Here is a 12,620-nt window from a genome sequence, read left to right on the forward strand (position 1 = left end):
AGAGTGTTTTCATGTTCGCATTGAGGGTGGCAGAATGTAGGGCTAAATCAAGTCATTCTAGAAGTGGCCCCAGTGTTTCGGCTGCTAAGTGATTTCAGGAGCTCTCATCAGCATCAAACTGCTGAGCATCTGCCTCCATCCCAAGTCCTGGAATCTGGGAGNTCCCAGCCTTTAAGGCGGATGGATAGATGCGTGGACAAATGCACTTGATCTTAGCCAAACTGACAAGAAGCAATGGATAGGTAAATGGATGGATAGATGGATANATGAGGTTGTGAAGGCAAGGATGGATGGATGGATGGATGGATGGATGATGGGTGGGTGGATGGTGGATGGATGGATGAATGGATAGGTGGATGATGGATGGATGGATGGATGGATGGATGGATGGATGGATGGATGATGAATAGATGATGGATGGATGATGGATGGATGGATGGATGGATGGATGATGGATTGATGGATGGATGATGGATGGATGGATGGATGGATGGATGGATGATGGACAGATGGTTGAGTGCTTGTGTGAGGAGGTGTATGGATGAATGTGTCAATGAATAAATAGAATGGAGGAAAAGGATTCATTAAAGATTCGTTACTGATAACAACTGGAGGAAGTGTGGAATTTGCCTGCACCACCTCTCCCCAGCTCCCTCCCCGGAGAAAGCCTGATAGTTCTGGCTTAGTCAGGAGAACACATGGGAAACCCCAGAAGGGGACGCCAGATTACTCTCAGGTTTTCAGGTTTACAGCATTTGCTATGGGATGCGGTTGAGACACCATGAGTGAATCTCTAGAAAGCATACCTCGGCTGCCACCACTCTTTCTTCAGGAAAATTCCCCACAAGAAAACAAGTGTAAAAGCACATGGAGTGGTCTCCCTCGGCCACTTTTCAAAAAACCTAACACCTTTTTTTTTATATAAAGATAAAAATGACAGACTAGAGTCTATTAAAGAAAACATAGTCACCATGTCATTCGGGGCTGGCAACAGGAGCTTGCTTCGTATGACTTTGACACAATATTTTCTTGCGGAAATGTGTTGGTGTGAATTTATACTCTGGGAACAAACGTGCAGGGAGTGACTAAGTACACACAGCTGTATTTCCTCGTCGACACAGCGCAGGGCATATGATAAATCTCGAGATCCATATGTTTGTCTTATAAAACTCTGATCTTTGCAAATAGAAAGAACAGATGTGTGACTGGAGAGGAGAAGCAACCACTAGAGGCAAGAATGGGTTTTGGAGGCTGTCTGCTGACAGAGTCCTGTCCAGCGTGTCCAATCTGGCATGCAGAAGTCACTTTCTCAGAGCCGTCGCTGTGCACCTTGGGCGCTCCCCTGGAAGGTGATAGGCAGGTGCCCCAGGGGCGTGGCTAAGTGGGTGAAGACTGAAAGATCTTACTAACCCTCTAGTCCCTGCTGTCTCGGGGAGCCTAAGATGAAGAACCATGTTTATAGAAAGTTGCCAAAATAGTGAAATACATCCTCTATATGCTAAAAATGGTGTCNAAAATAGATTTTACATTGCATTTGACTTTACCCTGGTATAAAAGCCAATGGTGTTGGAGCGATGGCTCATTGGTTCTCAGTGGAGAACTGGCTGTTCTTTCAGAAGATCTGGGTTCGATTCCCAGCACATACCGTCTGTAACTCCAACTCCAGATATACATGCTCAGACATGTATGCAGAGAAAACACCCACCTACAAAAGCCAGTGAGTAAATTCAGGTACGACTTACTGTCCTCTCAGCTTGAGTCAGCTGTGGACAATGATCACGTTTGCACTCGCAGTGTCTCCGACCTGGGTCTGGTGTGGGTGATGCTTTCCTATCTCAGCCTTAGCACAGGAGAGCGACAGGACCCAAAACCTAATTTCAGGGCATTCTTGATGCCCAACTAAGGACATTCACACTGTTCTCCCAGCTGGCCTGGCCACCCCTCACCCATTTCTTGTCTGCCTGCTTTTCTTTCTGTCTGAGAGCTTTGCCTCTTCTGAATATTTCATACAGTGGGTCACACAGCATGTGGATTNTATGNCTATATTCTCTCAGTACCGTGTTTGGGGTACATTTGTGTGGTTTTCTGAAGAGCCCTCCAGGGCTTCTGGTCTTCAGTCTTCCTCTATTCACCAGTCTCTCAGAGTGCCTTAGCCTTAGGACCAGTGTGCAAAGTGGGGTGACAGTCCCCCTCCACAGGCCGACTAGGGGCATTGGGTAACAAGTCTGTCACCAAGCCATTCCTCTTATGCTAGCCTCATAATTAACACCTTTGACACGCCCATCCCTCGTAAAGAGTGTGCCTCTTGCCAGTCCAAGCTGGCCTCTCAGGCTGCTCTGGCCCTTGTCATCATGGGCCTTGTCTAGTCACAATGGCAATCTCATTTCTAGATGAACACTTGTCCCTGACAGGAGTTACCCCCACTTATCTGCTTTCCTGACTTGGGGCACCAAGAAATCTATACTTTCAGAGTCACAAGACTCCAGTCCTCCCAGAGTGAGCAGCTAGCAAGTAGATATGACCCCACCTACCTCCACAGCCCNCTTTCTGTATACCCCTCCATGTTAATTGCAGGCAGAGCACACCAGCCTGTGGAGNCTTAACACATTGGCACCCTCACCAACTTGACAATCAACCCAGATGGTCTGTCTTCCCATGCCTTCTCCCTTCCCTTATCAGAGGACATGTACACAACTCTTGAGGAGTCTGGTAAACACTACAGTGCTCTCAGATGCACAGGCATGGTGACCACTGCTATGACCTCATGTGTGCAGAAATGGTTTTCTTCTGGTTAAAATATACCAGTGGAGTCTGCATGAATATATATATATGCCAAGAGCGGGAGAGTCTTGGCAGCTTTTCCTAAAGGAGTCAGGATTTCTGAGAAACTCCTAGAGTTCTACAAACTGTCTTGAATCAGATGACAACCAGTGTCCTAGCAGAGTCATTTACCTACCTGACTGAACAGCTGGTGTGTGTGTGTGTACTTGTATGTGTTTATGTGTGTGTATGTGTGTATATGAGTGTGTGCATGTGTGACAGGAGATCCAGAGGCAAGCAGAAGTCCCAGAATGAGCGTGTCTGGATATGTGCGTTTACACATGTGTGAACATGAATGTGTATGTGATTGGAGGTCTAGGGTAAATAGGAACTCCTAAGTGTGTGTACATGTGTGTNTGGTGTGTGCAAGGATACATGTGCATGTATGACTTTGTTCTGCTTAATGAGAACTCCAGGGGCAAGTAGNTGCTTGTGTCTGTGTGTGTGTGCATGTGCCTGTGCACGTGTATATGAAAGAGTGTGCGTGAACATGCACCTATGCACATGTATATGAGTATGCATGCATGAACATGTACCTATGCACATGTATATGAGTGAGTGTGCATGAGCATGCACCTATGCATATGGGTATGGATCTGTGTGCATGAACACTAACAGAGGGTGACTGCCTTCCTACAGAATCCCCTCAAGTAAGGTTCACCCCTCCCAGCATCCAGCGATTTTACCCATCTCCAATGACAAGGTATCATGTTATTCTAACATCTGTCACATCAACCTTAGAGCCCAGGTGGCACTTTCACTGGAAATCACAGGTGCCCCTCCCAACCCTGACCAGCTCCAGCATATTTAACAGGCCACTCAGGGTGTACCTAGCAGCTCTGAAGCAGCCCCATACCCTCCCCACTCCCAGCCCCTCAGATTTTTGTCTCTGTAACCCAAGCGACCAAAATAGACAGTCTTCGCTTCCTTTTCTTCTTTTGATGTGATTTGTGAGGAAGTTTGTTGGNGAGGTGTGTACCCTCAACAGTGGCAGTCCTCAGAGGTTGCTGAATGTGTGGAGGAATGGAGGCATNTGACAGGGACACTCTGAGGTACCAGGACACCCATCTGGTGTGGCCCCTCTGTCTCTGATCACTGGGATTTGCTGACTCAAGCAGAGGTTCGATTGGTGACTTGTTTTAATTCCATGGAACAAGCCAGGGAGATATTTTAGGAGCAGCTTAAAGCACAAAGAACTTTATTTAAAAATAGACCTGGCAATGTAAAATAGGCCAGGCTCCCTCCCCAGTGCACAGCAACACAGCCGAGCTCCTGCTCCCAGGTGAATCCCTTGCAAAGGCTCCTCCCTAAAGCCTCATGGGAGGAGAGTCTCAACAGGTAGCATTTGTTGCAGAAAACACCTGCTAGTCCACACATGGCCCATGAGGCAAAATCTTCTTTTTAAAACACAAAAATTCNATCATGGCCCAGAGCCCAACCTTGAACCACAAAGGGAGTTTGGGGCTTGGGCTTTCTAATGTGTGAATCTTTTCATAGCAGGAATTAGTTTACTTTACTTATTAAGGTCTGTGAATTTACCTAGTTATTTACCATGGATCTTAGTAGTACAGTTGTCTTCAGCTGGTGACAACCTCGGTGGAACATGAGGCTGTCCTCAGACAGGACAAGGAAAGCCTGACATAAAACTCTCTCACGTCGTCGGCCAGAGTCACCTCTAGCACACTCAGCCCCGGCACCTAACACTGGGAAAGAAGCCACATCCCTACATAAACAACCATGCTGTGCAGTTTGGGGAATAGTGTCCAGAAAAGCCTGTGCGCACTCACTCGGGAAACATGCAGCTCTTAAAATTCTTTCGGTCCTGGCTGCTGGACACAGAGGAGCCAGCAAGCCTCATTCAGAGCATGGTTTAAGAAGNAGTTAGCCAAGAAAGCTCAGTCAGGTTAATGCGCTAAGTTAACAAGCTAAGTTCAGTTGAGTGGTTAAATTAAACTGGGAAACTGAGTGAGCTCAGATAAGCTTGTACATTCAGCTAATTCAAAATGATGTAGCAGCCACNTTCAGGATGTGTCACTTAGGAGGTGGACAAAACTGACCAAGTCAGGGTAGGACATCCACCCCCCCCCCCCCACTTACAGCCACAGGGCCCCAGGCCCCAGCCCCTGTGCCTGGGCTATCTCTGAGTGTGCATAGCTTTTGCTAAGCTACACTGTTACTATTAGAGTATTGAGAGTCAGCAGCAGGATACTCTGTGTTCTCATCCAGCTGGTCTGTTCTCAGCCTCATTGGTCCACACAGCTACCCAAACAGCCCACCCTGCTTTTGCCTTCCCCAAGGGCTCACCAGCCAGGCCTAGGGATACAGTGTCTGTGCCCAGAGAAGCTTCTACAATAGTGTTGCTTTATTGATGGTAGAAGCCGCAGCAAGCTCTGCCAGTTCTTGGCATGGCTCGTCTGCTCGGCAGGACCGCTCAGTCTTGACTGTGAGGGAGATGGTTGTTTCTGGTGAGGTCTTGCAGATGTGCGTGGAAACTGAGGCACAGAGCAAACCAACACTCAGTGTTGTCGGCTCCAAGCCTGTTATATGCCCCACACAGTGCCACTTCTATCAGGGCTTCTGCCACGTGCCTAGGTCTTCATATCCCTTCCAGGATCAGGTGTTCCCAAGGAATCAACTCTCCTTTTTAATTTCAGTTCCTTTGTCTGCTAACAAAACTCACACGCACAACACAGGAATATTCCANAGCCACAGCTGTATGACACGGTGGGGGAGATGTTCTGGTAATTGCACCACTGCTGAGGGCACCCCCGTGAGTGTTCTTCACACAGAGTCAAAGTGTGTGCACATAGTATGTAATGATCTTTCAAAATTAAAATTATGCTACCTTTGCAACCATCTCTCTCTTCCCAGTGTGCCATGAGACGGTACCNCCACCCTACACTGGGAGAGTTTCTCCTGCTTGTGAGTGCTGTGACACACACCACAGCTTTATCAGAACAATGGCTGGGAACCTCGTGGTCATGTGGTCACAGAAGCATCTGACCGGATGTAGCATGTGACCAGGAGGAAGCAGGGTATGCACAATGATTGGGGCTGAGTGAGTTCTGGGAAGCAGAGACCCAGGGCCAGCAGTGTCCTCTCGGCTGCTCGCGCCCACCTGCCAGAGCCTCCTTTCTCCCTGAGCAATGCCCTGTATTCCTTTGCAGGATCTGTGCACGCTGCAGTGAGCCTTGGTGGCTCTCCCTTGATGTCGTCTGGCTTTGTTTTTGTTATCATAGTACCTGGCACAGATGACTTAGGAGAAGAAAGGGTGGTTTTGATTCAGTTTCAGAGGTGGGAAGAGTACAGTAAACCACCCAGTTCATATGACAACTGGCCAGGAAGCCGATGCCCTCTTCTGACAATGCATGTATTCGATGCACAGGCGTGATACATGCAGGCAAAACTGCTCATATGCACAAAATAAAAATGAATTAATCTCTTTTAAAATTAAAAATTAAAAGGCACTCTTTTAAAACATGGGACTTTTTCCTACTGAGGCGCTCCACCTCTCTACCAGCTCAGAGTGGATGGCAGCCCAAGCCTGTCTCCCATGATTCACTGCTAGGCCAAATCTCTCAAAGCCCCTTCACATGGGTTCCTCCCCAGAAACCCCCAAATGCAGAGGTCAGCAGCCCAGGGCTCTGGAAGAGAAGGCAGGGGAATCCAACATAGGCTTGAGTGTGTGTGAGTAATGCCTGTGTGCTGCATAGGTACAGATGTCAGGTGTGTGTATGTGTGTGCATATCTGTGCAAAGGCACAAATCTGAGATGTGCTCAGCCTGAGTCACAGATAACAGGTATACAATGTATGTTATCTATATACAGGTAGCAGGTGTATATGTATATTTTACAGTTACGGATATTAAGTATATGTACACATGTGTACATAGATTTAAATATTTTGGTATACATAGGTATATGTTCCTGTGTGTATAATAGGTTCAGATGTGGATTTGTGCACATATGTATGGATTCAGACATTAGGTGTACTTATGTGTGTGTATTTATAGATATAGATACCATATTAGGTATATGAAATCATCTATTATTTATTTGTGTTTGTATGTGTTTGTGCACATATGTAGGGGCGTACACACCTTGGCACACATGCAAAAGTCAAGAAAGGCCTCCTCTATCAGTCTCTCCCATTCCTTTGAGACAGGGTCTCTCTGTGAACCTGGGGCTGTGTTTTCTTGGCTAGGTTAGAAGACAACGCACCTATTGATCCTCTTGTCCCTGGGCTTCAGGCNTGTACAGATCACCAGCTTGCTACAACGGTTCTGGAACTCAAACTCCAGTACTCATGTTGCACACAAACACTCTAAATCAATGAGCTATTTCTCCACCCCCTAGGCATATACAAACAAACAAACAAACAAACAAACAAAATGTTAGACTTTATACAGGGAAATTTCTAAACATAAAAGTCTGATGAGAGGTAAAGGGGTGTGGAGCAGAGTGTGTGTTATATGTGAGAGGTGTGGGGTGTGCATAGGTGTGTGAGTGGGTGAGTGGGTGTGTGGGTGTGAGGGATGTGAGTGGGTGTGGGCGGGTGAGTGTGGAGGGGGTGTGAGTGGTTGGGAATGGTGAGTGGGTATGTGGGTGTGAGTGGGTATAAGTAGGTGTGAGTGGGTATGCATGAGTGTGGGGGTATGAGTGGATGTGGAGGTGTGAGTGGGTGTGGGGTGTGAGTGGGTATGAGTGGGTGGGTAGTGAGTGGGTGTGAATAGTTGTGAGGGTGTGAGTGGATGTGGAGGTNTGAGTGGGTGTGAGTGGGGGAATGAATGGGTATGAGTAGGGGGAGTATGGAGGAGTGAGTGTGAATGGTTGTGGAGGTGTGAGTGGGGAGAGTGGGTGTGGAGGTATGAGTGGGTTTGGGGTGTGAATGGGTGTGAGTAGGTGTGAGTGGTGTGAGGGTGTGGGTGAGTATGCGTGTGTGTGTGTGTGTGTGTGTGTGTGTGTGACTTAGTTTCATGTTTGTTTTTAGCACCTATATTCTTAGATTCAATTAAGGGATTTATCAAGGGAGCCTTTACTTACTTACAGAGACACTGAGGCATCTCCTTTCCATTCTGGCCAGGGTTGTCCTGAAAGGATCTGTCTTAGAGAGACAGACCTGAGCCTAATCTTGCTTCAGGTTAAAGGAGAAAACCCAGAGGAGGAGAAAGCTGAGCATCTGCGCTCCTGTGCGTGTGCTGCCAGGGATGTGTGAGCCACACTTCCTAATAAGCATTTATCGATCGAGCAGGAAATTTTCTCAGATCTGCATCCGTGTCTGCAAGTCCCCCGGTGCTGTAGGGATGGGGCGGGGCGTGTTTATAATGACTCTCCACCATCACAGAGCCCATCTGTGTGCTGNGTGACTCAATTTGCAGTCACTTATACACATCTCTGCAGCAATTGATCAGAAAAATTGATTTAGATTCTGTTTTAATACCCTATTTTCTACTGGCAGTCAGTGTCTTTTGCAAATGCCAGCTAGGACCTCATAAATGCCNGTGTGGATTTTGTCAAAAGTTAGCACATTTTTTTTTTTCTGAAAGCCTTTGAGCTAATAGTGTTGGGAGGCTTACTAAAGGAGATTTTTTTCTCTCAATGATCCAATTAAAATGATCCATGAGTTTGAAGCCCCAGGAGGGAGTCTGACGAAAACATCATTTGGGGTTTGAATGGCTCATTTGGGGGATGTAGAAGTTCTATTAGCCCATCACCTGAGGAACTGCTTATTGCTAAGCCTGCTGACTACCATAGTGGCAGTCACTGTTGTTCCTACCAGATTGTGATGGGATGTTTTGGTCCAAAATTAGCACATGTTCCTAATGGAATGGAAAAGAGAAAGGTTATCGAAGACACTAGCCTATCCCTGGTCTAACCTTTTACAACATCAAGGTTGACTGTGCAGAGGTGGAAAGGGGAAATGGAGAGGTAGGAATAATNAAAGTGTCCCACCTGCCAGCCAACATGGAAGAGAGATGCATCTTAAACATTGCGCTTCTGGTTACCAGACTACGAGGTACTGAGAGCAAGGCAGAGGCAAAGACCCAGGATCTGTGTCAACCCGGGTGCCAGCCCTATGGCCTCATGACAGNATCAGTAATGACATCCCAGGGGGATGAGCCACCGCCCTCTCCAGACAGTCAAGGGACCCCACGCAGCTTCATCCCCTACACAGGCATCCTTGTTGTCAGTGGGTGACACTCGGGAGACAGCCCTGACAGAAGGAAATGAAATGTCACAAAATCAGCCCGACTCTCCAAAGGAAAGCCTGAGTAAGGCCTGCCGTGCCTTCAGAGACCGACAGCCAAATCCTTCATCCCTTCAGCACCCGACATATGGCACGAAGTAGGGTGTGAAAGATAAATCTCTTTGGATAGGTGCAGAAAATCTGTGTGGCGCTCTTACTGCTCGGCTGCATGGGAAGATGAAAACAGCCGTCTCTGAGCACAGAATTCTAATGCCTCAAAGCCCACNCTACAGATTGGCTGTTCTAATGTAGGACTAATGCCTGCTTAGTGGTGAGTGTAGGAGGTGTGGGGAGGCCAGAAAGAGAGAGCCTTGGGCAGCTGTGCCTAACCTTTGACACTGCAATATGCCACAGGCACTTACAGGGTATTTGCTCAAGAAAAACTTGGCCAAGTTAGAAAAATAAAATAAAATCTTAAAATGCTTTAAGTAAGCTTTCCTGTTGGGTCCCGTTCTTAGCCACCATGGTACACATCTGGACAGAGGAAGCCAACCCCAGGAGCATTGACTGGACAGTGACCTGCCTGAATTAGCAGGGCCCTGGAAGACCATCTCCATCCAGGGCTAGGACTGCTCACGTGAGTCCAGATGCAGGGCTAAGGGAAAAGAGGTTGACAGTCACCAGGCAGGTCCCCTGCTTGGCCTTCCACCACCTTACTGACTTGCTGGGGCCATGCACAGGTCCAACGGGCTCTCAGTCCGACCGACAGGCTCTTGGCTCTGACGGCTCTCAGCTCTCCAAACCTCAGCCAAGATCAGGCTGTTTCTCCTCCTTCCTGAGCCTTGAGTCAGTGCTGGCCCTGAGTTTAGCATGGAGATGAAGAACAAGGCTAAGCACATGGATATGGCTATGTACCCACACCTGCAGAGTCCACTGAGTGCCTTGAGGAAACATAAAGGACACACACATGTGTGTGTGTACACACATGCACACACACAGAGANACACACACACATACTCATGCACACATATACACATGCATAGACACACACAGAGACACACACGCACACAAAGAATAAAACCCCTTTGCACGTGAGCATGCTCAGAGACTTGCATGAGAAGAGCCTGAAATCCACACCACTCCATAGCTTTTGAGCACCACTGTCCCCAGAACCCTTTAGGTCTCAGTAGATGGTGCAATATGATAGCACATGCCTTTAATGCCAGCATTTAGGAGGCACAGGCAGGTAGATCTCTGTGAGTTCGAGGCCAGCCTGGTCAACATAGTGAGTTCCAGGAATAAGTAGAGAAACATTGTATCAAGATAAAACAAAAACAAGAAAAGCCAACCCACTATTGNACATACATGTGCACACACATGCACACACATGGACATACATACACCATGAAAAAAGAAAAGCAGTGTCTTGTGGTCACCCGTCAGTGTTTCTCATAGAATAGGCTCCAAGGACAGGAAGCAGACAACAATGGGTGTCCAGCTCACATAGTAGAAATGATACAACAGGACCCTGGAACTCCTGATCTCTGAGATAAAGCCATGCAGACTCTTGCTTTGGAAAGGAAAANGAGGGCCACCCTCCCTCCCCTTCCCCAGCCAGCTCCCCTGAGTGCAGTGCGGGCATGTTCTGATGGCATCGCCAGCCTGGCAGCATGATAGCAATGGAGTTGTTTTGCTTCACGGGGAAGTTGAGCGTGCAACCTTGGTTCAGAACCACTGATGTGCAAGTGAGGCAAAACCACTGCTTGTAATCACACACGATTTTATTTATCGACACAAATACTACTTGAGCTGCAGCTTCAGAAGTGCTCCACAAATCGAATGATTAGTAGTGCCATCTTCAAAAAAGACACAGGGTTTTTGTGTCTAGGTCATGGTGTTATTTTTTTTCCAAAGTACTTTGAAAGGTTTTTGCAATTAATCTGCCNTTCTATTTGATTGAAACTTCAGAGCTTTTGACCCGGTCCCCTTCCTGCAAAGCAGACAGAGCATGGTGTGCCTGACAGTCTGCCTTGGTGAGGTGGGACCTTGCAGAGCTTGAGGGATCATCAAATACTGGGAACACAGCATGGGTGCTGCCAATGGTTAGAGAAGGGATGCTGGGATAGCGGAGTCCATTCTCCTCTGTCTTCCTGGATGTGAGCTCTAACTTTGAGCTGAAGGCCACTTTCTGTGTGGGGATGCTAGCGCATTAGATCTCCTGTGCTAGTGTGAAAATGGGCAGCAAACTGTACAGATAGAGTGGCCAGTGACAGCATCCTGAGAAACTGGGCGCAGAGCAGATTCCCATAGAGGAGGGCACTGGGTGGCTGGGATTAGGGCTGAATTAGNCTTTGCAACATTGAACAGGCAGGGGAGGACTGATTCCCAAGTGTAGAGAGAAATCTACAGAGNGGTGTTCAATTGCATGTGGCCATCTGGTAGACCTCAGGAAAGATGTGTGCTTGACCCTTGACACTTCAGTGTCAGAGCTGAGTCTGTGTACTCATACCGCCCCTCCCCACTCCCCTCGGTGCTCCCCACCCCTCTCCTATCTACTCACACGCCCCACCCCTCCTTGCCCTCAGCTCACGCCGCCCCTCCCCCGCCCTCTCAGTCTCACTCTCCAACTTGTTCTTTTCATTTTAATTTTAAGCACTTTGGATTTTAACACTATTTACTCAGGGATACTTCACCTTGTATTTTCATTTGAAGATATTAATAATGACCTTTCAGAACTTCCAGATAAACTTTTTGATAAATGGAAAGGCAAATGAGAGGAGATGGGGTAGGCTGAGGGCGCTGGAGTCTCTGCTGCTCCTGAGATTGTGCCTGGCCCTGAGAGGACCAAAAACCTGGTTCCCGTCCTCAAGTGGGCAAAATATACTCTTGGTTGTGAAGGTGAGGTGTGCACACTTCCCTTTGGCCTTTGGCCTTCCCAGACTGAAGGATGTGGTAGGGTACCTCTCCTGCTTCTAGACAAAGGTCAGCATTTCTGCATGCCAGTCAGTGCACCCAAGAGCAGAGAGTATGCTGCTCACAAGTGTCCCAACCCAGAATGCTCAACTCAGTGTGGAGGCCACAGAGAAAAAGAGAGGGTGCTTGTTGTCTGGGTGGGCATGGTCACCTCCCACCTCCATCTGTTTTCTGGGTAAAGCAGGCCCAGAGAAACATCTCATCTGAAGGCTTAAAGCTTCAGATGAGATGACATATGAGTTGTTTGTTTTGTTTTGCCCTACCTTGCCCTGCCCTACCTGTTACTTCAGGACCCCTAGCCTCTGTTATTGATCCCAACACACACATATGGGGAGGGGCAAAGAAGAAGAACGAGCAATCGAGAGAGAGAGATCTTTAGATAGACTTTAGAGAACATATGTCCTCACTTACTTGAAAGTTGAGGTCCACACACAAGGGACCAGGTCAAGGGGTCCGTTCGGTGAAATTAGGGCACTGTTACATGCTAAGGTCACACCCCTGCAGCCAATAGAGCAAGTGTCTGTGAGGCTCCCCCTGAGACCACCTTCTTTGTAGAGTAACTCACGTATCTGAAGTCCAGNTTATATACATGAAACCAAGTAACTCTGGGGCTCACCCCAGCAAACTCCAGGGTCTTCAT

The 12,620-nt window shown here is 47.8% G+C and overlaps 1 protein-coding gene across 1 annotated transcript in view; it reads left to right on the forward strand.

Moving 5' to 3' along the window:
- Cdh4 (cadherin 4) overlaps window positions 1-12,620 on the forward strand; it is a 464,790-nt gene that overhangs the window by 304,066 nt on the left and 148,104 nt on the right. The gene's annotated exons all lie outside the window — the stretch shown is intronic.

This window comes from Mus caroli, chromosome 2 (genome assembly GCF_900094665.2).
Source record: "Mus caroli chromosome 2, CAROLI_EIJ_v1.1, whole genome shotgun sequence".
NCBI lineage: Eukaryota > Metazoa > Chordata > Mammalia > Rodentia > Muridae > Mus > Mus caroli.